The sequence below is a fragment of the Sinohyriopsis cumingii genome, chromosome 13 (assembly GCF_028554795.1).
Source record: "Sinohyriopsis cumingii isolate HCF-2022 chromosome 13, ASM2855479v2, whole genome shotgun sequence".
In the NCBI taxonomy this organism is placed as follows: Eukaryota; Metazoa; Mollusca; class Bivalvia; order Unionida; family Unionidae; genus Sinohyriopsis; species Sinohyriopsis cumingii.
Genome location: NC_142973.1, coordinates 10915425 through 10939370, shown reverse-complemented (window position 1 = coordinate 10939370; position 23946 = coordinate 10915425). Strand labels below are relative to the sequence as shown.

At 38.2% G+C, this 23946-nt stretch overlaps 1 long non-coding RNA gene across 1 annotated transcript; it reads right to left on the bottom strand.

Annotated features, from left to right (window-relative positions):
* Window positions 1-1090: 1090 nt before the first annotated feature.
* Window positions 1091-23145, bottom strand: LOC149784937 (uncharacterized). The gene is made up of 5 exons (XR_016425338.1): window positions 22259-23145; window positions 21635-21756; window positions 11122-11236; window positions 1654-1760; window positions 1091-1201 (listed from the first exon to the last, which is right to left on the bottom strand). It is a non-coding gene; the product is annotated as an uncharacterized LOC149784937 (long non-coding RNA).
* Window positions 23146-23946: the final 801 nt, after the last annotated feature.

The window sequence follows — 23946 nt, the reverse complement described above, 5'->3', positions numbered from 1 at the left end:
CAGTTGTAGACAGGAATAATAAGTATTTGCGAGTGTTTGAAATGAATGGGTTCATTATGAATTGAGTGGCACTACATTTCAAAAGCAAAATTGGATTGAAATGCAAGAACTGTAGTACGGAATTAGTGTTGGTTCTGGATCGTAGAATGGAATTGTGTGTGTGTGATTGGATTTTTAACGTAGCTTGAATAATTTTTCAGTCATATTGCTACGATGTCTGCAGTGTGGCAGTTTATAGTGATGTATAGCACTGGGGCATCATGCTGCAAACATGTAGTATGATGTTGCACCCAGTCACATTATCCTGACACCAGGCCGATCAGTCCTAACACTAACCTCTTAATGCTGAGCGTCTAGCGAGGTAGCTGTTAATACCATTTTTGTAAGTCTTTGGTATGACTTGGCTGGGGTTTGAACCCATGACCTCCCGCTTCTGAGGCGGACGCTCTAACCACTAGGACACCGGAGTGGTCAGAATGGAATTGTAACAATTACAATGGAAGCAATTTGTATTATGCTTGTTGGGGCATTCCTCACTGATGGCTGTCAGTGACATCATCATGGGAATGTGTAACAGCCACATTTTGTAAGAACAAGGTGTAGTTGGTGAACAATACAGACACTTTTCTGCCATTTCCACTGGCATCATCTCATATGATGTTATTTAAAAAAACTTCCTACAACATACTCACAACATATAAAACCTATATGCAAATCTGATGAAAGCTGCTTGTGTTTCTGAAACACATATTCCATACTGGTGGCAAGAATGTCCAAATCTACATTACAAAAATGAAAACATTACCATCCATCTAGGAGTTGCAAATGTATGAAATCCTCTTGTTGGGTAGTTTTACTAACAGGCTTTACAGCAGGGCCTTCCATTAGATTTAAATGTGGCAGGTAAGTTGACAAAGTAGGGTGGGGGGTTGGGGGGACCTACCCCAATGGGGATAATTCATTTTTTTTTAAAGTAGCATGGTGTAAAGTAAAAGTAGATGGGCTGATAAGGAATCCACTGAATTTACAGACTAAAGGTTCAGACATTTGTTTTTAAGAGAAAAATGAAAGAAGGAAACAATACAACAGATATTTTAATATGACTTTAATGTTTATTTTCTAGATTTAATTAAGATTATGAATCAGAATCAGTCTCCAACTCCACTGTAAAGTTTATCTATTACTTCTTCTGCTCAGGCACCTGCAAATTAAAACAAAATTGTAATGCTTAAATAAAGTCATATCATCTCAGCACTAGTTACATATGCAGAAGTCATGTTAATCAGCATTATAAAAATGTATGAAATTTTCTTCACTGCACTTGTGCTTCCCTTACTATCGTTAAGCCATGATACAAGATAACTTTGCACTTACTTGTCATTTCTGGCAAGTGGATGGTGCAATCAATTTGCACAAAGATGAATTTATTTCATCCAAATATTTCATGTGAATAAAAATTCCAAATGGAGGCACTTGTCCGATCAGACAAGATATATGCATATTGTAGTTAGCTGGACTCTAGCTCTGATAGTCCTGGGCAATAGGATAAGCTGATTTTGTTATCAGTTTAGAAATGCATCCGCTTTGCAAATACTATGCTTTAAAAGACGAAACTGAATCCAATATTGATGAAATAAGAGTCATTTGGATTACCTTGTTTTTTATCATTCTGCGTTGGTTGGGTGCATATTTGAGGGTCTCTGATATGGTCTCTTCCATTCCATTTGCCTTTGCTTTGCCATTAGTTTTCAAGCACGCTTCTGCATGAGTAATACAATGTTTTAAAATAAGTTTCACAACAAAGGATGCATTGCATTTTTCTAAATGCCATCAATAATCAATGGAATATTTTTAAAACATGTACTTTGAAATGTGTCTCAAGTTACTTTATCAATTCATTTAAAAATCTCTGGCAAGTCACATGAAAAGCACAATTTAAATCAAGCCATACTTACTTATCAAAGACTTTCTCATTCACATCCTTTACCTCACACAATAAATATCAGCAACACCAACATTAAATTCACACAATCAGTACAAAACCTAGGTGTTACTCTGGACAGTACTCTCACATTGCACCAACATGTCATGAACATATGCAAGGCTGCGTATCTTGAGCTGAGACGCATCAGCTCCATTCTCAGATATCTTTCAGTTGATGCCACTAAAACACTTGTGTGTTCATTACTGCTTTCAAGACTGGACTATGGTAACTCAATTCTGTCTGGTTCATCTTAATATCTACTGCAGAGACTTCAAAAAGTTCAAAACATAGCTGCTTGGATCATACTTAGAGTACCACAATCAGAGCACACCTCCCCGCTGCTCTGTACCCAACACTGGCTATCCATTCGATCCAGAATCAAACACAACATTAGTTCTCTGTGCTACGTTTCACTGACAGACTCTAGTCCAACATACCTATCCGACCTCACCTATGTGTACACACAAGCAAGATACTTACACTCCTCTTCCGACAATCATATACTCATTATTCTCACTATGAAAACAAAGTCACATGGACAGCATTCTTTTGCATACCAGGGCCCAGCAACATGGAATGAATTGCCCACTGAACTTAGACACAAAGACGCAGTGATCCCATTCAAGAGTGCTCTCAAAACTACTTATTCTGACTACAAAAACAAACTTAATGACTTAATAATGTTAACTACCTTAAATATTCTCAGCATGTTTTTTATGTTTTCTAATTTCATGGTGTTTGTTTTTGTAATCATATCATTGTGTATGTTTTTATGTTGTCTAATGTTGCAAAGCGCTTAGAGCTTCTAAAGATTAGGCGCTATACAAAGTCCTCATTATTATTATTATTATATTTAGCTTGGATGAATATTTTTTAAATCAGTGGCCATAACTAAAAAATGGGATTTTGTTTTATGATCATAAAAGTATGTTGGACACCATCCATGATGTACAATGCTGTCTGACATTTCTATGCACCTAAGGTTTCCATCTCAAATATTAAAGCAAAATGCATACCGAATTTGACAGATTGCTGAAAATAAAAAAAAGCAATGCTTACCATTTGAAAAGAGGCAATTGTAACTAGAATATTCTATTCAAAATGATATTAATTTTGGACACAGAGGATACCACCCCCATGTTTTCCTGACTCGTGATATGTCGGCCTATTCTGTGCACAGCTTTAAAAGATGTAATGTTTATCCATCGAGCTATAGAAATGAAATACATTTACTGTAGACTGTTTCTGTCAGCAGTTAAGTTGAGTAATTAGGTCAGGTTTATAGCTAGTTTACAAAATTCAATGTAGAATGCCAATAAATGACAAGATATATTTTTGCAAACTAAAGTGATCTTGAAAAAAGATTAGTAAAGTTTAACATTTTATAAAAAATAAGCTATTATGTGGAAAAGAAACAACAATGAAATAGGATGCAATGTGTTTACGTCTAGTTTTGGAAGGTACCGTCATAATTGTACCGTAGTTTAATGGGTGGAAAGGCCATTGAAAGGTAAGGGCAGTGCGGAGACCATCGAGTATGTTCCAGAATAGCTGAATCTTTGTAGATACATAGATCCATTCGTAACTTCAGTCCGCAAGCGAAACACTGTACTTCGTATCCCAATCCTGACTCGGGTCCGAAGTAGACAAATCCTGTTCTAGCTAAAACATACGAAGAAGGTAATCCTTCCCTATCCGTAGGCCATTTTTGAAACGTGTCCAATCGACGGGCACAATCACAATAGTCAGGTAAGAAGACTGGAAAATGGTAGGGTTTGAACTTGGAGTTCTCACTGGATTTCTCACTCGATTCTTGCTGCGGCGAAGTCATCCTTCTGGTGGGTGGCTATCCTCTTACAACCAATGTTTTATACCGACATGTCCATACGGCAAAGTAAAGTGGGTGGGAAGCCGCACTCGCTTCTGCTACACGATTTGATAGACTTTTTCCAAGGGTCGACTGACGATGTGGTGTGTGGGTAAACGTACAATCTTGTTGGGTTGATAGGTGGTCACTTTATCTAGACTGCAAGGCTTCTTTCAATATGCCAAAGTTGACCACTCGACTGGTACGATAATTCAGAGTAAGTCCTTTCACTTTACACTTCGTGTGCACTTCTCCTTGTTTGTCCCAGTATTCGTAGCCGTAATTTTTGGGACCACCACTAACGAAACTTAGAATCTTGTCATCGGGGTGCTTGTCTGTCCAGGCTCCTAAACGGTCTCCTTCGATGTCAGGGTGCTGTTGACTCGGGTGATCGATATAAATGCAACTGTCCATGTCAAAGTACAAGACACGTTCCCCTAACAGTTCTAAAGCTTCGTACAATTTTAAGCGAGCATGAGCTGTCATGTAAGCTGCAATGATGACATTTCCAAAGGGGTCATCTTCTACAAAGTTCAGATCTTCTTCGTAATTCACCAAGATCAAATCCTCACGAACGACGTCCACGTGTTTCATGAATTTGGCTTTGTCGTGAATCATCTGAAAGTAGCAGGAAGGTTCGGACAAATACTCCGTCTTGGGTAAACACAGTCATTGTGCCATTTTACCCCACAAGCAATTTAACATCACTTTGGCAAACGATCGCCTGCCTTCGTTTTTCTCAATGTGATTTAAAGTAATGCCTTCTTGTGCCCAGAATTTCTCTCTGAATGTCTTTTGGTCTTCGGGAGTGTGACACCAGGACAGATAGCCACTGGCTTCTTGCTCAGTTTCAAAAAGGCATCCACGTAGTCTGCGAAAATGCCTTTCTGCGTGGGGTCACCCTTGTGGAATTATTGTGTCTTGGGAAAGTGGCAAATTTCGTACACTTCTAACAGTTGGTATCCCATGTTCAGAGCTTTGAACAATTCTACGCTGACCCATGTCCCCGTCAAGGCCCGTTCTTCCTGGGTGTGATGACAAGGTTGATCTTGGTTGCACGTTTCAGCACAAGTACGGCACAAAGGAAACACAAGTTTGCCTTGGCAATGGCGAGGTAAGACGGGATGGTATAGGTTCGTGGGAGGCAAAACTTTGCACTTGATCAAGCCTTCGTATTGTCGAATGTTTTTTAGGTCGATGTGTTCGGTGAACAATTGTGGGTGCCCTGCAGGAAAGCAACAATATTTGCACACATAGGGATACAGTGAACACACGTCCAAGTATTTGATTTCTTCTCCTTTCTCTTCGTCAGCTTGGTACAGCAAACAGGTGGCATTGGTCCTTCCTCCGTACAAACTATTACTTGGGTTCAGGGGGTCCATGAACTGGTAACTTTCCATGAGGCGTTTAAACTCAGGATCGGTGTTCAAACGGTGATTGTATTTGTGTTCCCACATTTCCACCACTTGGTATCCTTCCTGTTCTAACTTTAGGCGTGGCTGACAAATGGCCTGGTACAAGTCTTCCATGGTTCGTTGTAAGAACTGATTTTTAGTGCCGCGGTCAGGGTAACAGACGGGACATCCGTGAAATAAGCAACCGTTAAACTCGTACATGATCTTGGGGTTTTCTAAGTCCCAGCCATTGACCGAATGCATTCCGATGATCTTTCGCCCTGTCCGTTGCGGGCATGCTGAATCCATTTGTCTTCCTTGTCGCACAAGTAATGCAACCAGCATGGGGCTTTGACCGAGTATTGACGTTTGACATAGTTGGTCGTTTGAGGACTGATGACAGCCACAGTGTTTTCAAGCATGAATCGTTGTCGGTAGACTAAGGAACACGCTTTGGCAATGGTGCAAGCCTCTTTTAAATGATCAACCCCTCCGTGTTCCATGAACAGTTCTCGAAATTTTCCACAGCATCGCCGTAAAATGTCCATGTCGGAACGACGATACTTTAGCATTTCTTCCTGAAAGTCGAAAGGGTCGGAGGCGTGAGCCTGGTACCAAGCGTAGAAAGTTTCTCGTTCAGTACGCATGTTGTCAGGGTCGTAATAGTGAGCCTGAGGCAAATGGGGTAGAACGGCGTGTTGATTGGCTTCTGTATTGAAAAAGTGTGGAAAGTACCCTTTAGCCATTTCTGTCATTCCAAACATTTTAGGCATTCGACTCAAAGGCATGGCTAAGTAGCTCATCGAATCTTTAAACTGCACTTGTCCCACTTGCATGAAAATGATTTTGGCTCCGTTCAAAGTGATTTTAGGATGCTCGATGCCACGTTCCGTATAACATCTCAAAAGAAACTGTCCATCGTATCCGGAGAAATTGTGAGCCATCACCGTGGCATGGTGATGACAATCTCCATAACAATGTTCGATGTCCTCTTGGCTCCACGTCTTGTCGATGGGGTCTAAGACCCATTGTGTGAAATCGGCTAGTGTGTTCAGTCCTTGAAAGATTTTTTCACGCCCTCCAGGAATCTTACTGCAGTGAGGGCAATAACTCAAGATAGGTTCTTGAATCACTTCTCGCACGCTCGATGAGCCACGCAGAAATTAGGAATGTGAATACTGGTCTCTTGCATGCATTCGAAATCGAAAAAGATGAAATTGCCTTTCTTCTTCTTGTGACCATCCTCTTTCTCTGGTTGGGATTGGTATTTTTGTATGTAGCATTGGTGTTCCAAGTCCACAATGCAGTGACAAATGTGACATTTTTTCTTTCCTGAACATACGTGTGCCTTGGTACTGTTGATACATAGACCTTGTCCACACATTGGGCACAATCTCAGGAGTTGACAAGCACATTTCTTCTGTGAACCTTGCATCTTCAGATGTTGTTGGTAACAGGCAGGGCTGACAAATGTGCGCAGACAAGCAGGACAGTGCACTGGTTCTTGCCCTTCGCTCAGACAGGGTTGAGAGGCCAAACATCCTGAGCATTTCGATCCACAATGTTTGTGTTGCTCTCGATTATTATAACCATCATAAGTCACATTTCTCACAGTAATATTTGTATCCCAGGAATCCAGTGATAGTGGTAATGGTATCGAAATGGTCATCGTGATGATAGAGGTGAATGTATTTTCCATCCTTAAAGTCTTTCCCTCGAAACAACAGAGACCCGCGCACTTCTTGAGGGTGCACTTTCAAGGTGTATCGTGGAGCTAGGGCACCTTGCAATTTTTGCATCTCAGGAATGCCACAGGATGTGTCTTTGGACAGGCATGCTTGTTGTAACAGAAGTTCTGCTTCATTTCGTTGTTTGGCTCGGTTCGATTTTCGAATGTTCTCCCAGGCTCTTTTCCATTCTACCGTGTCGTTCTTGTCGGCATAGGTTCATCCCACCACGATGGCTCGGGCTAAACACATGTGGTCTTGAAAATTGTTAATTTGGACAAGACTTGTTTTGGTAATGCGAAGGTTGTTGACCAATAAGGTCTTTCTGCATTGTCCGGTCCCTTGAGGAGGAGAGACGTGGGTCATGTCCAGTGTGGCTTTTCCATCGGTGATGTCAAACTGGTCATTAGATTGTTGCACGTGTTGAATCTTGTCCATGACTTTGGAAGTGGTCAATTCTGCAGGGCTGCTAAACTCGATCCAAACAGGGGATTTCAAGCCATCACGTTGTATGGAAAGTCTCAAGCGATCATCTTCTTTGGGTTGACATTGTCGCTTGAGTGTGGTGAGCAAAGAATCCCACATGTCGGTGATGAACCCTTTTGCTTTCTCTAACAGTACTTCAGACTTGAAATCTTTAAACTTCACTGTGTATTTGTAAGCCGTAGTTCTAAATTTTCTAGAGGGATGCTTTTCCGTCTCTCGAATGTCATAGTACTTTTCAGGGTTGACTAAGGGTGGTAAACTTTGTTTAGAGGGTTTGGATTCTGGTTCACTCATGTCCTCTTCAAAATCACTGGCATGAATTTGTGCCAAGACTTCAGCCCTAGTACGAGGCGATAGATCACGTTTCTGCCTCTTACTTTCTTCTTCTTTCTTCTCAAATGAATTGGATCATTTCATCTCGATAGCAAAAAGTCAAATGACTAAAGTTTAAACACCATGGATTAATTTATAGTCATAGCAGACCAGCGTATATAAAGGGTATGTGTCTTGTCCTTTCACTATTCATTTCACTCTCAAACTGAGCACAACAATGGAAGAGACTACCAAGATCGAACGTTTCATCAGAGCTTTGCGAGGGGTCATTAGAAAATTCTCTTCAGACCAGCCGAGGGACTACTCTCCTTCCTTTCAAGATAAAAGTCAAGATACTTGCTATATCTGTCAGAAGAAAGGGCACTGGTCTTCAGAGTGTCCAGACCGTCAAAAAAGAAAAAAAAGGGGTTAGAAGAGACAAAAGTCAAGATACCTGTTATTATTGTCAAGAAAAAGGACATTGGTCACCAGACTGCCCAAAAAAGAAACAAAAGGAGTCAGAAGAAGAGAGGGATTCTTCAGAGGAAGAGGAAGAAGAAGAGGAAGAAAACAGACAGGTGAAGAAAAAGAAACAGGAGAAGAAAAGAAGGGAAGAAAGTGAAGAGGAAGAGGAGGAAAAGACTATGACGGTGAAGAAATTAAAAAAACAGAGAGTGAACAATGAGACAGAATAAGTCTATGAACTTTTTAAAGTGCTCTGTTGTGAATTGTGAATTGTAAATATTTATAAAAGAATAAATTAATTATAAAAGGTAAGTGTCTTTGGGATTTGATTTTAAAATAAGAACCTACACTCACGCACACTCATACACAGACAGGTACTATTGGGTAAAATGGTTTTTATTAGTTATTGGCAATTGAAAGCCTATCTCTTTTCGAGAGACGTGGATGGCCCTGAAAAGGGCCTTTTTTGGTGTAAGGGGTGAGTTTAAACAATCAACTTTAACTGTTTTAAGCCTTTGCCATGGCCAAGGCCTACTTCTGGACTGCGTACTGTTGATGATGATTTCGTTGAAATCACTAAGGATGGTGCAGTAGGCGTAGTCACAGGGTTGGAGTGTTTAGCTTGGGAAGGTCGTATTCTCTTCGGCCGTAATAAAGAAGTCTGATACATCTGTTTCAGACTTCTTAACTAAAATGTCTAACAGTACCGTGACCGTTTGATTTTGACTCCCTTGTTTCTTTGCTGCTGCGTCTTCTTCTTGTTGTTTTTTTCTTACCTCTTCTTCTTGCTGCTGTTGCTGTAGGAGAAAAGCTTGTTCCGCTTCCTTTTGCTGTTGTATAAATTTCACCAATTCTTCTTTCTGTCTCTGTATAAAATTTTCCATGTGCGGTAATGAAGGAGAAGGTGACGAAGGTTCAGGAACAAATTCTTGCAAGGTAAAAAAATCCACAAAATCCCAATTCACCTCTTCTGAAAGTAAGTCTGGGTTCCCTTGGGTAGTCTCCACCATCAGTGCACCCAAACTGATCATTTTCTGAGTTTCCGTCATGTTGAAAAACTGTCGCTTAGATTGACTACGCACAGGCGCTAGCGAATCTATATAGACTATGTGACGTCACAGACTGCTCTCTTCGGATTGGACGTGGGCTGACTGAATTTTGTAACGCGTGTTTGGATTGGTCAACAAACTCAATCCGTTTCAATCCTTCCTCCCCCTATAAATAAGTACAGTTCACTGCATTCCTTCACCTGTTACTCAGCACCCCAACATGTGGACCGATGTACAATCTTCAACGCTTGTGTCTTCGATGATGTTCCGGACGGACATATCAATGTATGTCCGATCCAACTGGACAGTTATCGACAGGACAGACACCAGCCTGTGGATGCGAAGAATCTTATGTGGAGCATCAAGGATGCCTCAAAAGAGTCTTAATCTATGGTCCTGCAGTCAGGCACAGCCTAAGGTCAAGAAGAAGATGTCACAGATGCCCTTTATGTTAAGGGTATATTAACATAAAACCAAAGGCCCTTTTCAGGGCCATTCCTATCTCTCGAAAAGATCTTGACTTTCAATTGCCTACCCCTTTTTTTATTTTTTTGTTTAAAAAAATAATAAAAAAATAGAGACCCCTCCCTGTTTCAATTTTCGCCTGTTCCATTTTCATAGACCCATCAGGTCGGGACCTTATTAAAATAGGGTCCCGACCCTGTTCCATTTCCCCTAGTCCCAAGACAGTCCCACGATTTATTCCCCATGTTCAATTTCCCTTGTCCCTAGAGTGAATAGTTTTTTTTCTTTCTCCCATGTTAAATTCCCCTTGTCCCTAGAATGGATATTTTTTTTTTTCTCCCATGTTAAATTACATAGTCCCCAGAGTGGATATACCCTTTTTAACATGGAAGTTCCCTAGTCCCTAGACCGTCCCTATTCACTACTACCATTGTCATTACCAGCCTGAAACCCAATTTAATGCCATTTGTATAAATTCATTTCAAATAAATATCATGATATAGTTGAAGTGTAAAGTCAAGCAAGTATTCTGTTTGCAGATTTTACATTTTAGATATTATAGTAAAGTCATATTTTCTCTTGTTTAGTAAACTTTATTGCAACTGGTTCCAAAATAGTAAATCTTATATAATGTTCATTCACCAGAATAGGTATTAATACAATCCCGAATTAACTGTATGGTACTAAAATATACCCTGATCTTGTGTGAGATTGTAATATACAGAACTATACCTCAAGACAACAATAATATATTGAATTTATATTGTATCAAGACTGTCATGGTTATGAACTCCAACTTTATTCAGGTCTTTTCATAATAAATGATCATCTTGTGCTATGGTTGAAAAGAAATCAAAGTTCAGTTTAACTCCATTCTCTCCACATTTGTAAGTTGTTAAGAGGCATACTCATCCTCAGTGTTATAGTAAAATGTAATCTTATTTGGATCAATCTTGGTGGTGTAATATATGAATGGAGAAAGAATATTATCATCCAGATTAAAATATGTTTTATTCAGACTCTACTAAAATTTTTAGTTGGATATGGGTTACGGAACCTGATGTGTACGAACAAGGCAATGTGTACCATGACCTTTTTAATTTAACATTTTAAACTCCTGCAGAAGAAAGAGATTTTTTAGATCCATTAATCTGTATTAACAAAAACATTTCTTCAGTATGATTTTCAATTACTTAGTATTGACAAAACTCATATTTTAAAGTTGTTGTTTTTTTGTGTTTGGTTTGGCCTTTTATGGTAAACCAACACAAGTAAGTTATTTAGTGCCAAGGCACTTTAAGTATAGTGCCTTGCCCAAGGACACACCATGGTAGCTAACCCAGGTTGGTCTGATGGTAGAATTTGAACCTACCTTATTTCACAGGTCCAGAAAGCTAACCACTGAGCCACTACAGCTCCCCATCTTATAGTGGAATGCTGGTATACTTTATGATCAAGAAGGATGGGTTGGGGTATGCATGTTGCATCTGAAAAAAGTGATGGAATTTTTGTTTACATAATATTTTAGTCATACAATATGAATCATTTTCTATAGATTTAAGATGTATCAGATCAAGTTAAGAAAAATCATATATTCTGTTTCCTGGGAATGTACTAAAATTCACTGTTATTGTTTGATTTTTTGGTAGTAAGCTTACTTGGTATTTTTTTCTTTTTAACTTGAATACCTAATTTGTTAACATCCTATTCTAAATCTTCAGAGTTCTGTCTATTAAGTGACAACTGTTGATACATGTAGGGAAGTTTTTGTTTATATCTTTTGATTTTTGTGATTCTGGAAGTTGCAGTATTTGTTGTTGTATTATAACCATTTCAGTAATTTAATGAATGCAGAGTATACTGCTCTATAAATGAAATTTAAGTGAAAATAATGTAAAAGTATGTTTCACTGCAAATATAAATTGTTTAAAATAATATATCATTTATCATATGACTATTCAATTGTGGTAACTAGTATTCCATCCAATATCTATATATTAAAATATGTCTTTTCATACAGCTGGTGATCATTTAGATACAAGTCCAATTGAACATAATCAAATTATCAATGCAGGTGTTTTTATTAGTAGTAGTATTGCAAGTATAAGTGTTAGTATTAAGATTTCATATACAGGTATGATAAGTGTATCATAATGTTTAAATGATGCTCCTTGTTACAACATAAAATATGTTCATTGAAACAAATGGTTCACTGGTAAATTGGCAGCAAAGGTCTTCACTGAATTATGTTGCATAAACTATTTTACAATAAAACATATATGATGCATCTCAATTATGATGAATGTGAGGAGGAGGATTAATAATAATGCAATTTAAGTTATCTTCATAACATAAGTTCTAGCAGATGTGTAATTTTTATGTGGTTCATCATCAGTTTGAAACTGGTCTGTGATTTCTGGATCTGGACATACCTGGTCCCCTGCTGTTGTGCTGCTATGGTCTTTACAGTTCATTAGGATATCAGTTACACTTGGTTTACATTTAGAACCCCATGGGATGGAATGCCCAGTTTGAAACTGAGAGAATGGTTAATTATCCATAATATAACTCCTGCAGTTATTATTAGGTTTGATATCAAGGTCTTTCTTTAAAAGCTTTTCAGCTCAGGTTCTGTTCTACCATACAGATAAATAAAGTCAAATTCAAGGCTTTCAGATTTGTCCAGTTTGTTTCATGTGTTGCAGCAGACAGACTGTATATTGCCACTGTACCATATAAATATCAGTGCTTAGTCTGCTCTCAGTTGCTGTGGTTTGATTAGTTACAAGTGTCATCACATGTGACTAATTATTGACCAATGTAATGAAACTTGTATAATTAGAAGGCTGTATTTAAAAACTCTAAAGATCTTAAAAAGAAAATTGGATCGGGGTAAGTAAAACCTTTTACTTTGACCATTTGGCTAGAAAATAATTTTCAATAAGTTTAAATTGGATAATAGTAATATAATAATTAATTACACAAATCAGAATAAAAGCTATTTGCATATCCCCTTACAGCTGTTGCTTTTTCATAGTACTAAGTAGAATAAAGTATAGTTAAGACAGATAAAGAAATATCCCGTCATATATACCTTACATCAAATAAAGAAACTCAAGATGGATAACAACAAAATTAATGTCACATCATCAAATAGTTATCTCAGCTGCCTGGTCAACCTAAAGGCAGATAAACTAAGGCAAACTTACTCCGAAGCAGTCTCATCCCCCCTAAGAGAAAAACGACAGATACAGTTCTTAACGCCAATTTTCAACTCGACCCCAACTGACTCGATGAGTAGACTCTACCTGTCACCAAGCGTAAACGAGAATGTGGACAATCTACCGAGTAACCGCAAAACTACATCCGACATGAGTACCCAAACTGAGGAACAATACTCAACAAGCACAAAAACAACCCAGACCACGCTGGTTAAAAACACTAGCAGCCAGGGGACTCAAACTGAGAACCTACTAGATGAAACAGAACGCCCTCACCCTACCACAAATAAAGCAGTCACACACGACTCAACAAAAGGTAAGAATAATAGGAAAACCAAATCCCAAATACCAGTTAGAAAGAATAAGGAACACACTAACTGTCAATACAAGACCCAGCAAGCCGGTTATGGACAACGAAACAAAGTCAGCTAAAGAGACAAACACCAGGGGAAAAAAGACCAGTCTGCAAAATATCCAAAACAAGAAACACCCCGCTGAACTGACTCTCTTCGTCAAGGGAGTAAATTCCAAAATAACGAAGTTAGCCTTTAAAACCATAGCATGGCAATTGAACAAACATCACCAAGGAGAATTCACGCTTAAAAGCACTAGAGACGACTTGCTGATAATCAAATGCACCACTGAACAACAGATTGCCAAATATATGGAAATTGAAAGAATAGGCCAAATAAATGTTCAGGTCACTAGACACAACAGAACAAAACAACACATAGACCCAAACCCCTCAAAAACACACAACAAAGGAGTCATATACGTATCAACTCAAAATAAAACCAATGAAATAGTAGACTACATAAGGAGTAAAGGACAGGAAGTAGAGAAAGCAATCCGCCTAAAAACAAGAAGGGGAAAGGATAGCACTGCAGTGGTACTCTTTTTTAAGGGCGCCACCCCAGAAACTATCAAAATAGCCGAAAAACTCGAGGCTAAAAAAATTTTTGCTTTCAAAAACAAAACCACGGTTCTGTGGCAACTGCAAAAATTGGGGGCATTACTCTAAGAGTTGCGGAAACCTATTCCGGTGCAATCAATGTGGTCTTCACCACCCAGACCGGAAAACATGTAGCGCCACCAATCAGCACTGCGCTAACTGTAGTGGTAACCACAAACCAAACCACGCAGAATGCCCCAGGGCTCTTAGAGAAGCCCTAATAGTCGAATATATGATCTCCCATGGGGTAAACTATAAGCAGGCCAAAACAAAAATCAGGATACCAAAAACAAAATAAATAGGTAGCACCCTCACTGGTAGGAAACACGCATAAAATGAAAACAACAGTAAATTAAACAAACTATTAAGACTTTTTGCACTAGAGATGGATTCCAGAGCAGAAATCAAAATATGGCAATGGAATGCACGCGGCCTTAGGGCCCACGCTGACCAACTAAATAACAAAATACTTGAACAGGAAAGAAAACCAGATGTTATATGCATACAGGACACCCACCTAAATGATACCTCACGTATCCCAAACATCATAGGCTACAACACCAAATACCTAAAGCATCGATCCCCCACAGCAAGAGGAGGGGGGTTAGCAACCTTTGTTAGAGATGGAATTACATCAGAAATGCATAAATTAACAGATAGTAGACCGCCCAATGACTTCGAAATACAGATAGTCAAAATAACCGCTCAAACTAAGCAGGTACTAATCGTTAACCTCTATGAAACAAATGAGCAGCGCAATTTAAGTGCAGACGAAACAATCAAAATGATTAAAGACTGTGGAGAATGGGTGGTAATATGCGGGGACTTCAATGCGCACAATGAACTATGGGGGAGTCAAAAGACGGACATTAAAGGAAAAATTGTAGAAAAATGGGCACAAAAATGCAACTTAGTTTTTCTAAACAACGGAATGCACACCCGGATAGATGACAGAACAGGCCACACATCAGCAATAGACCTATCTCTATGCACACCAAGATTAGCAGGCATTTCTGATTGGCAAGTTGATGAAAGCGACCCTATGGGAAGTGACCATTACCTTATAAATATAGAAATACAAATTAGAATACCTCAAAATAAAGCGTCCTTCACACCAAGATGGAAATACGAACAGGCCAACTGGATTAGGTTCAAACAGATAGGTGACTCAATCGACCCAGAAACCATATATCACCGGGACATTGACACCTTTAATGACAAATTAATAGAAACCATTAACACAATGGCCCAAGAAACAATTCCTAAAACTAAAGGAGTAGCACCCAAACCCACGGTGCCCTGGTGGAATAATGAATGTAAAATAGCAATTAAAGAGAAAAAAAGAGCTCTAAACAAATTCAAAAGAACTAAAAATAATAGGGACTTTAACTACTACAAGGAAAAGGAAAAAACTGCCAAACAAACTATTATGATAGCTAAACAAAACTCATGGAGAGAATTCTGCTCAAAACTAGATATTAACACAAAATCGAAGGAGGTGTGGCAAAGAATTAAAAAAATGAGAGGCAAAACTAAATCAATAACCCCCAACATACCTGGACAAAACAACAAACATAAGGCAGAATTATTCGCAAACTATTTCGCCAACATGTGTAGCAATACCAACTTAGAGGATAAGTTTAAAAATCATAAAAGGCAATTTGAGGAAAGCAACTCTGACAACATAAAGGAAGCAGGAAATAATGACGGCCCACTAAACCTTCCGTTTACAGAAGCCGAATGGAGAAAGGCCCTCGCCGGCAAAAAGACCACATCCCCCGGGGAGGACACTTTGGGGTATGAAATGTACAAGAACCTACCCAAAAAACTTGTCACAATTGCACTTAACCTCATTAATAAAATATGGGAAACCGGTACCATACCTATAAGATGGAAAAAGGCAGTAGTGGTCCCGATTCTTAAGCCTGGAAAACCCTCAAGCGATATAAAATCATACAGGCCCATATCACTAACAGACAATATATGTAAAATAATGGAAATTATTGTAAACAACAGGCTGAAATACCATTTAGAAAGCAAAGGACTACTAGCTAATACACAGAGCGGGTTTCGCAACTACCAAAGCACAATAGACCAACTCATGAGACTAGAAACCGCTGTCAAATTAGCATCTAGAGAAAAATTTTAAAAATCCAGATATGTTACAGCCATCTTCTTAGACATGGAAAAAGCATATGATCTAATGTGGACTAAGGGACTGATAAGTAAACTTAAACCATACGGAATAACTGGCAATATATACAAATTTATTGCTAACTTCCTAACCGATAGAAAGATACAAGTCAGACTAGGACAAGACTACTCCGAACGATACAAACTGGAAAATGGCACACCACAATGAAGCGTAATCAGCCCAACTTTATTTAATATAATGATAAACGACCTGGAAACAGCGGTAAAACCCAACCACCTTGACTTATCCCAATTCGCCGATGACAGCGCCGTATGGAAAACTGGCAACCCGGCCAGCAGAGAAACGACCAAGCACTTCAAAAAGGACTAAACGATATAGGAAATTGGACAGATAAATGGGGATTTAAATTGTCACCTCTAAAAACAGTAGGCATAGTTTCCAATCCTGGAGGTGGCCACCCCCCACCCACTCCAAACTTAACCCTAAAGGGGGTACCCATCAAATTCGAAAAACAAGCGACACTCCTAGGTATGGTATTCGACCACGAACTCACGTGGGCAGCTCATATCCAAGAACTCGTAACGAAGTGCAAACGAGACATCAACCTCCACAGAAACCTCAGAGGGGTGAATTGGGGGGTTGATCAAAAAACACTCGTTACCCTATATAGAGCACTTATAAGAGCAAAATTGGACTACGGTTGCCAGGTATATGGAGCGGCGAACGCCACGTTACTAAAGAAACTAGACACAGTCCAATCAAAAGCGCTAAGGGTATGCACCGGCGTCCTAAATGGTACCCCCACACAAGATATCTTAATAATAGTAGGAGAACCCCCGCTAGACCTAAGGCGGAAGGAATTGATGCTGCGATACTCGACTCGAATATCAATACACCAACCCAACTACCTCACGCTACAAGCCCTCTTAGCATGCGACAAACCATTCGATACAAAAGGAAAAAATAAAAAAATACCTAGTGGGAAAATAATTATAGAATTAAAAAGGAAATTTCAAATCGCAAATATCAACCCAGAAAAAATAAGGTACTACCCAGACCCCCTGTGGACCTGTCCCACACCACAAATAGATCTTAGCTTACGTAAACTAGGACAAAAACAAAATGACCCGATAGGACTAAGAGCATCAATACTAACGTACATTGACAACAAATACGAGACATACACGCAAATCTTCGCAGATGGATCAAAAACCAAAAATCCAAATAAAACTGCAGCAGGGATAGTGATCCCAAAATTAGATGTCACCGTTGGAAAAAGACTCCCAGACCAATGCGCTATATACACGGTAGAATTCATGGCAATACTAATGGCATTAACATACGTCAAAACATACCCCACAACTAAGGCAGTCATTCTAAGCGACTCTTACAGTGTACTACAATCGTTAGCAACGGACCAATCCAAGAGCAGACCTAATATGATTAATCATGCAAGATCGCTACTTAAAGAGATTGAAAAAAACAACAAACACGTTGAATTCGTATGGATACCCTCTCACATCCATAATCCCAGGCAATGACAAAGCAGATGCAGAAGCAAAAAACGCCACAAACGAACCAAAAGCCCAAAATATAGCATACAGCGTCACTGAAATCAATAACATGGGACAAGATCAATGACATGTGGCAAGAGCTATGGGAAAAATCGGATGCAAACAGTCTAATACACACGATGATGAAAAAAGTAAGTAGAAAAGTCGAAAGTCCGACCTTCAAAAATCCATACGATATAACAATAATAAATAGAATAAGAACAGGTAAAACACTATTGGCAGGATGCGCAGGGAAACACATAAAAAGGGGACCAACCGAAAACTGCCCCTACTGCCCAACTCCAGAAACAATCGCACACTTAATAAATATATGCCCCAAATACAACCAGGAAAGGGCCGAACTAAAATCTCAACAGGAACAAATAGGAGAACGGTGGACATACCCGGAGTTACTTGTGGCAAAAAACAATAACATAGGAATGACCTATAATAACATCATGACATTCATTAACAAAATAGGCAAAAGGGGACAAATCTAAACCGAATGAAGGGTTGGGTATAAAGAGAGACCATGTAAAGAAATTAAAACCAATAAACCTAAAAGATCGAACCAAAAAAGAAAAAAACCAATCAAAATATTACAAATCACTGTTTGGGAATTGTGACGGCCGGCTCGGGCTAGTGGGTTCACAGACTGACACCGCCGCTCATAACCCGAACAATAAAAACCAGATAAGGACGAATATTACAAAATCACTGTTTTGGAATTATAATGGCATGCTAGGCCCCGTAGGTTCAAAAAAAAAAAAAAAAATATAAAAAAATAAAAAAAAAAAAAATATACATTCAAATAAATCACAAATAGCTAAGCTAAACAAAAATAACAGGTAAATAGCCAAGTGGTCAAAGCGAAGGGAAACAAAGGCAATCAAACCACCTCCCTCGAAGAAAACATCTCACGGCGAACATGGCAGTATCAAAAGGACGAGAAGACCAAAACAGAAACGGACACGGGATAAGGCAGAAAGAGCTGAAATAAAGAAGAGCAGGAAAAGGCACAGAATGAAGTTAAACGTCCTAAGGCAGTAAAAGAAGAAAGAACAGGACACTTGCAGACCTTGGGGAATGAAGGCAGAAACAATGAAAAGAGTATGCCTCAAATAATCAAACCACCCCCACCCCCCAGTATGAAAAGAATTGCCTTCCCGAAATCAAACAAAATAAATAAGGCCACCCCCCCCCACATCTACTTATAAGTGTGAATGAGAAAGTGAGCGTGAATGTGTGTTGTCGGGATATGTGGGAAAAGCAGAAAAACGAACAAAAATGTCTATAGCCATCACACAAATATAGCATACACACTCCCTACCCACCTTTTTTTTCTTTTCTTTTCTTTTTTTTTTTCTTTTTTACAAACAAATTTTACCACATAGGGCTTTCATTCTGACCCACGAAAGCCCTCTTTTGACCAACAACTTACTGGCCCTGAAACACACTGATTGGTTTAAAGCCACACGTACGAAATACTTAACCAAATTGAGATCTCCAAAACAAAATAAAGGGCTACTAAAAGCCTACTAGATGTGAAAAAATTTCCGGAAAATTCAAGTACGCAAAGTACACAAAATTTAATAGACCTTACAAAAGATAGGAAAATTCACAACTCAGGAATATCTGAAGCGTATGTGACAATCACATGTTTGGCAAGATAGTACAGGAATAGCCCAATAAATATAGGGAACTGGGCATTGATTGCAACGAAAATTTAATAATACTGCTGCTGGTGTGCTTCAGTTACTGCCTGAAATGAGAGAGGAAGGAGATGCAGGATGCAGAAACAGACCACCAACGGAGTACAACGATGGAGAAGGTTGCAGCGACGAGAGCCTGGGCGGGACCTTTTGGGGCACCTGGGCTTCGGCTTGCTTGCTTGGGGGCATTGTATAAGTTAATCGCTAAATTCAAAAAGTACACAAACGTGTACAAACTAAACAGTCGCACATACCGAAGGTGCACGTGATTTTAATCCAATGAATGAATGAAATGTGTGCTAGAGGGTAGGGTTAGCAGTTATACTCCCAATTATGTTTGTGATGAGCAAAAGCAGCTGCACAAATTTGAGCTTTTAGTTTGGTTCTGGTAGGGTCAAAGGATGCAGGTACATTTTACATTAATTTTTTACTAGAAATAGCTATTTTCAATATTTTTCTGTGACAAGGCAACTAAAAGAATCAGTATGTGCCTTATGCATGAATAAAGTTCACTAGTACTATAACAAATTAGCATACTTTTCATCACCCCTCTACCATCAAGATTTTTTTATATTTACCTCTGTAGCAGACACAAATAAAAGTCGGCAGCTCATTTGCAGACTAAGTTACGCATATGATCTCCAATGCTCATCTAACTGTGACAGGCAGTCACCAACAAGCCAACCTATTTCCATGCCTAACTCAAAGTAAATCTGAACCACATTATAGATTTAGCTTATGTGTAAATTTATAAATGCTAGGCTTGTGATAATTAGGTTCATGCCTTCTACCTTAAAAATTAGAGGGATGTCAAAATACGAAACTATCCAGTGAGACCTATGATGTTAATTTTAATCCCTATGGGATTTGTGACATAAAAAACCCAAATGCTTTATGTATTAAAAGGTAACTAATGGGGGCAGGATCTGCAGTGAATCAATGGTTAGTATGCTAGACTCCTGATAAAAATGTTTGTGTTAAAATCCTGTTATCAAGTCAACCAGGTTACCTACTGCAATGTACCCTTGCCTTACTCCAATTCCCTCAGTACTCAGTAAACAACTAGTGTTGCTGTACATAACAAAACCAGTCCATATTGATTTTACATATTTTACTAAATCCTGACAAAAATAATTCTCTAAATAAAGAATGATTAATATGTGATGGTCTCGCATGTAATCAAACTCTTCCAAGCTTTTAATGATATGAACCGATTTATCAATGTTTATCAAATTTGCATGAAAAACTATTTCTTATTTGTCATCAAATATGTTCAATGTTTTGATCATATAAGCATTTCTGCTACATTAAATCAAAATAATCTTTTTGTCAGAAATAGAGCCCTTATAGTATTTGCAAGGTCAACCAATCAGATGCAGAATTTGAGTTTAATATGAATGAATATTATTTTTACAAAATTGCTCTTTTGCTATATCTTGATGAGATAAATCTATTCACCAAGTCTGATGAAATTAATGAGAAATAGTTTTAAGAGCAGTAGCAAGAATGGCTAGTGAGATGTAGAACCACCACATTATATGCATAGATTTTGCTTATAGCCTCAGACATACAAGCAAATAATTAAACAAGTCAGATCTAAATTGGATCATAAACACTGTTGTGCAAATCATAAGAAACTCTGCCAATCAGATGCAAGGTCACTTCACTACCATACCTTTATCACACTCATAATAAGCATCATTGTGAAACTTGACTCTATAAGCCCAATGGCCAAGCATGATCAAACTTGAATCAGCAGTAGTGGTTATAACCTCATGTATTTGTATGCATCTTCACTTCTTCAATCTAGATCTCATTTATATAAGCATGTATTCTACGTTTAGTAAAAACTGCACTACATGTATAAATATTGCATGCGGTGGTAACATACTCAGATGAAAGATCACCTTATTATTATTAATGGTTAACACTCATCAAACTTCAAGGACAACTTAATGATTTTAGCCTATATTGTGGAAGTATGGCTTTTAGGCTGGTTAAAAAACTCAACTAATCTTATACATGATCACATGTATATACTTGGATTTTCCTCATTATTAGATTTATCCAAGATGTTGATTTAAGCCCAAAACCAAGTTTTATATAAACAAATTGATCAGAACTATGGACTCCAAAGTAGCTAATTTCTTACTGTTGAAAGACAGAAGGGGATGTGAAATAAATAACACACTCTGGACCATTACATAAACCCACTTAGCCTTTTGACCAGTTGAGATAAAATATCAACAATAATGTTAAATAAGATTGATAAATTATGTTTTCTCACATTACCTCTAGCCCTTTTCAACATGGATGGTATTTTTCTTCCACATATGTCAGCTCTTAATTAGTGGCCCTTTCCCATCATGAATGTTGTAGGTGAAACTCTCAGAATTAGGCTTTTTAATTTACATCTGTAGAAGAAAAAAACTATTGGTCTGCATATATCAATGTCACCATTTCTGTATTAGATTAAAATACCATATGTGTGTGTGTGTGTGTTTTTGTTAATTTTAGAATTTAAGCAAACTTGTCTCCATGTGTTTATTTTAAAACTGATGATGATAACACATAACAGGTTCAATGGATAAAATGTTATTTCTTACTTCTTACAACTGCTCATTATATCTGAATTTACATTCAATGTTTGTTTTAATTAACATATTTGGGATATTGGGCAAATTATTTATTTTGTAGTTTATCATTATATCATTTACCAGTCTTTTATCATTCAAATATGTAATATAGTACCATTATACTGACTTCATATTCTATATGATATCCCAGCAATACATATTAAGCAGATAAGTGCAAAAAAAATGTTCAGAATGTAAAATTTACTCCAAGCTCAAAGAAGATCAGCAAAAGATAATATCCAACAAATTACCAAACAAAAAGCGAAGTTAACGCAGTTACCTTTATTATGATGTCTCCAACACCAACGGTACTGTACAGCTACGTCTTCTGAGTTTTACCGTCATCTTGTCTTTCAAACCAGAATTAATTTCTTGAGCTCTTACAAAATGAAGAAACTTTTAAATACTATAATTTAAGCAGCTTCTTTACATGCCATCAGATAAATTATGGCACAGTGTTATGTCTGTCAGCAAAACGCAACTTCACATTTGGACGGCGCGCTGTGTGGGCATCGCCGACACAGCAACTGACATGAATTCTCTATTAGCAGACAATGATTCGGAATAAATCCTTCGCAAATCTAACATTCTCGATTTTTCATAGTTCCACTTTTCATTGTTGCATCTGTTTGATTGTACAATTGCTAATGATGTTCAATGAATCAACTTCAATTCATCTGCTGTTTGAAATCCCGGTTCAGTTGGTATTTTCTTCCGCGCATGATGCCGTGTAAATAAAAGATACGGTCGACATTCAAAGTGGTTTAGGTTAATTTATTATTTTTCTTTATTAAGGTCATTTGCAGAAAGTGTTTCGCTAGGGTGAGAAAAAAAATATAACAAAAAGAAAACTTTCTTTTCCAACGCTAATACTGTATATATTTCAATTTGTGATTGATGCTATAAATAAAAAAAAATGATAATAAAGCATTTTAGCCCGTGGCTTCGGCACGGCACTCGTTTTTGTGGGTTTTTTAAAATGTTGTTAGTGTTGTTTTGGGGTTGTTTTTTGTGTGTGTACCACACTAAAAAACATACCAGGTATTAGGCCTAACGTAGGAAAAGAAATTATCCTCTATTTATTACTATTCTTACTGTCAAATGACGCAAAAGTGATCAAATTGCTATTAAGATTTTGTTTTGTATAACACTTACCGCTCGTTTTCCTCGAGATAAAGCAGCCACTTCAAAATGATTATAAAATCTGTGACAGATGAAAAACGTGGTTTAAATAATTCGTAATCGCCTGCCTTAAAATACTGTAGGAATTTGCTAATGTATGTCATGGCCCTCGTTTGAATAGATACCAACGATCATGTATATCGACCAAATTTTGTATATTCCTGCCCACAATCATGTATTTTGTATTAAACTCGGGGGGGGGGGGGGCGGGTCTCCATTATACCCAGAGGCGTAGCTATGATATTTTGCGCCCGGGGACGAACTATAAAATTGGCGCCCCAGCCCCCTCCCCGTTTAATCACATTTTTGAATATTACCCTTGTTTACTTATTATAATGTAACGTTGTAAGCCTCATTTTGGCGCCCCTGTACCTTGGCGCCCGGGGACATATGTACTCCCCTTCCCCCCCCCCCCCCAGCTACGCCTCTGATTATACCTGCTGTATCAGTTGAGAAATATATTGAACAGATCAGGCCCCAATACTCTCGCTCTGAAAAACATTAAAATAATTATATGCAGAATATCGGTAGGTCTCCCTCTTGCCAAAAATGTCAGCACCATATATATTTTGCAAGTAATGTAATGGGTATAATAACACACACACACACACACACACACACACTTTTTTTTGGGGGGGGGGGGCAACGGACAGATGCCCCCATTTCCCAAAAAAAATAAAAAGTATTTTATATTTGTGTATTTCCCCCTCAGATGTGTTCTACGTTTTATTAAAACAAAATTTTATATAAAAAATTTAGTTTTTAGAATTTTTGATGGGGTATTTA